The following is a 3,684-nucleotide window of genomic DNA, read 5'->3' as shown; positions in this document are numbered from 1 at the left end:
TATACACACATGTTAATGAAATTAACACATGCCTACAGCCAAACAAGGTCAAAAGGCCACTAGAAGTACAGGAAGAAAAAGTTAAGAAGAGTATGAAAGCATCAAAACTCACAATTGCGGACTTTGCAACTGCAAGATAATCAATTGAAAGCCAAAACACCTGGGAACATAAACTTGTCAGAAAATGAGAAAGAAAGAAAAAAAGTATCACATATATTAATTTCAAAAGTAACAAATCAATTACAGAAAAGCATTGTGCCAGATCCATATATATGTAGTATTGAAAAAGAAAGATTCACTAATAATATTACTGAATGTGTTTTTATTAATTGCTGTACATAGTATTACTCACTATTATAAATATGCCTTAGTTTCTTGATCTTGTACTAGTTACCTGTTGGTGTCTATAGCCCTTGTTCTAACCCCAACTTTAAAGCCAGATATAAGCCACAGAGAGGCCTTTAGTGCTGCTGCAAAGAATGTGAGACACCATTCAGGATTCCTTAATTATAATATACTTAATAAGCTAGCTATAACAAATAAAAACCCTTAGTGACACTATAATAAATAAGAGTTCAAGCAAATGTTTTGCAACTGTTAATGAGACAAGAAAACAACAACAGAACAAAAACCTAAACACCAGGATGTGTCTAATGCATGAACTCAAACAATTTGTTCACAACAGTTTTTAGGAACTTCCAGTGAGCTCTTAGAAACCTCGGGTACTGTCCAACAACATACCTGCAGAAAGAGAGGAGGATTATGTACAAGATTTCAAAGTACTGGTTGTATACCTCCAACCAAGTTTCTCATAGTTCTCAAATTTACTCAATTAAAATCAAGTGGCTAAAATTCATGGTTTCTACAAATGACCAAAGAATCTGGATGGAATGAGGTGTTATGGCCTGGCAGGCTATATCTATGTGCATTCCACCTCAACTCAAGATAGATAATCAATCATTCAATCATGAATACTTACATAATGTTACTTGCGATGACAGCTTTGTTATCCTTCCCTTTCGTCATTTCGCATAAATTCAGCAAGTCACGAATGACCATAACCAAAAATCTGTTCTCCTGCTAAAGCAAACCAACATAAAAAATATAAAGGGCAAACATTGACCTCCAGAACATGAATGTTTCGTATGCATTTGATGATGCAAACACATTATCAAGAAACAGGTATAACATTTTAATAAATAAATAAATAATTTTAAAAAGAAAAAACCTATTCAAACCCACATATTTTCCCAAATGAGAGGGGCATGTAATAGTGATCTCTGGGTTCTACATCAAGATCCCTAACACCACATGACAGATGCATGGACATTGCCCTCACAAAATCATAAAAATATGTGGTGTAAATAACATTTACAAGGAAATAAAGTACAAGCTTACACTGACACATGTGACTATCTTTGATCAGAATAAACATTTTTTTGTAGTCAAAACAGAAATGCCAAGTAAACTATTATCACAACTAGGGAGGTGGGACGTAGACAATATCTCGAGAAGTAAATGATGAGTTTATAGTTGAATAAGAAAGTATAAGCAGTGACCACAAATAGAAAATGAGTAGAAATAACATTTATAAGGTACGTTAAAAATGTACCTATTCTTCCATCATCGAACCAGATATAGACCCTATTGCCCAACATAATGTGTTTAAGTTGTTCCAATTCCAATCCTCGCCACTTAATTGTTTGCTTAGCTTCTTTAGCATCTGCATCATACAAGAAGAATAGACAGCATAAGATAGAATTTATAATGAAAATAATATATAACACAATAAAATGACACATTTTCTCTGCAAGTGTCTGACAAGAAAGAAACAAGGTGTTCCATTATAATTATACACGCAGAAAATAATTTCAATTAAATGGCCAATAAAAGAAATTCCCCACTCATATTTTTCCTCAAACTATTCACTATCAGCAACCCCCAAGCTACAGCCACATGACTTGAAAGAAATTTCCACTCAAAATAGGTCGCATCATAACAGAAATATTATTAGACATAAATATAAATAAAAACTATAGCTAACACAAGCTTGTACTAACTTTTGTACAAATAGAAAACATGAAAAATATTTCAATACATTTACTACTTTATTTTCCATAAACGCATACCATCTTTTCCGTGTCCTCGTGATCAAGATGTGACAAATATATCAAAGTCTCCCTCATGATTTGCAACAATAATAGACCATAACAATTTGGTTAAGGAAAGTTTCCATAATAAATAAGAGTTCAAGCAATTTTATACCTTCATTCCCTTTATTACATCCTCAAGAGTAATAACCTGTAACAGAGACAAAAAAAAAGTCTGGATTAATAAAAAAAATGTTTTGCAACTGTTAATGAGAACACAAAACAATAGCACAACCAACACAAAACATAGAACATCAAAAATCAATATCATATTCAAATTAAGTAGCCCCTCACTTCAAAAAAAAAAAAAATCAGCCCCTCTTCCTCACGGAGTAGGCTCAATCCCCTTCATCACTTAAAAAAAAACAATATATATTACTATACTACAAACACAAAGAATGTATATATGTGTGTGTCTATATTCATATTCAAATGATTTATTCACATTAAATTGAAAACTGAACAAACGAAAAGATATATGAGGACCTAAGAGAAGTGTAACCCATTAAATCTACCATTACTAAGGTTATTCGTAAAGACTTTAAGATTGGAGCACTCATAAGAATATCACACGAATGGAAGAAAAAATAAACAGTCACTTAATCAGAAGGCAAAACTAATCATTGTTAAATCAAAATCTTGATATTCTATCAATGATTAAAAAAAGGCAGATTAATAACTTATCAAATGATATTTCGCTTCTTCCAAAAGAGCCATCATCAATTTACTCAAAAAACTACTAATCAAAACCCAAAATAACTATTTATATCTTAGCCGAATCCTTAAACTAGCTAACAACAATAGGCATACTACCGAATACAAAGCAGATCTGCAAAATAGACCAGGTCAAGCATACTACCTCACAGAGATGCTCTTGCCTAGGTTTTTGCTTCCAATTGGGAAGATACCACCATGACTCGCGTGCGGGAGATAGAGCACCGTGACTCGTATTGGCATGACTCGAACCTGCGTGCTCCAGCAACTCGCGTGATGGATGGAAAGAGAGAGGCAAAAAAATAGAGGTAATGGGTGAAAGCTAGTAAATCCACTCAAAATAAGAGCATAATCGTCGAAAGCAGGGAGAGAGAGAAATACCGTCGAGCCCACGCACCATTGAGCCTCGTTTCCATCGCTGTCCAGCCTCTTGCGCCAACCACCTACATGAGAAATGGTAAAACTTGAAGACAGATCCAAGAGGTTAGATGTGAAGGGGATAGAGAAGTGAGACTGAGAATAGAGAAGTAAAGGAGATAGAGTTGACTGAGAATAGAGTTGAGAAGTGAGAGAGGGAATGAGAGACTGAGAATAGAGTTAGGGATTAAGAAGTGAGAGAGACGGGATGAGAAAGGTTGGGTTAGATAATAAAACCAAAAAAGCACGCGTGTATTTTAATTGACGCCTATTATTTCAGTTGCCGCCATTTGTCTCCAAAATTTTGTATGTGTTTCTTATTATTTACCCATAGCATTAATAACGCTTTTTAAATTCTATCATATTTGACCGTAATATTTGGTCAAAAATGTTGTAGTGGGTG

At 34.0% G+C, this 3,684-nt stretch overlaps 1 long non-coding RNA gene across 1 annotated transcript; it reads right to left on the bottom strand.

Moving 5' to 3' along the window:
* Positions 1–650: 650 nt before the first annotated feature.
* Positions 651–2,528, bottom strand: LOC133802527 (uncharacterized). Its single transcript, XR_009877377.1, has 4 exons — positions 2,130–2,528; positions 1,613–1,723; positions 980–1,077; positions 651–741 (listed from the first exon to the last, which is right to left on the bottom strand). It is a non-coding gene; the product is annotated as an uncharacterized LOC133802527 (long non-coding RNA).
* Between the last annotated feature and the right edge of the window lie 1,156 nt (positions 2,529–3,684).

Source organism: Humulus lupulus, chromosome 9, assembly GCF_963169125.1.
Source record: "Humulus lupulus chromosome 9, drHumLupu1.1, whole genome shotgun sequence".
Lineage (NCBI taxonomy): Eukaryota > Viridiplantae > Streptophyta > Magnoliopsida > Rosales > Cannabaceae > Humulus > Humulus lupulus.
The sequence above is the reverse complement of the archived record's forward strand: the minus strand, read 5'-3'. Positions and strand labels throughout refer to the sequence as shown.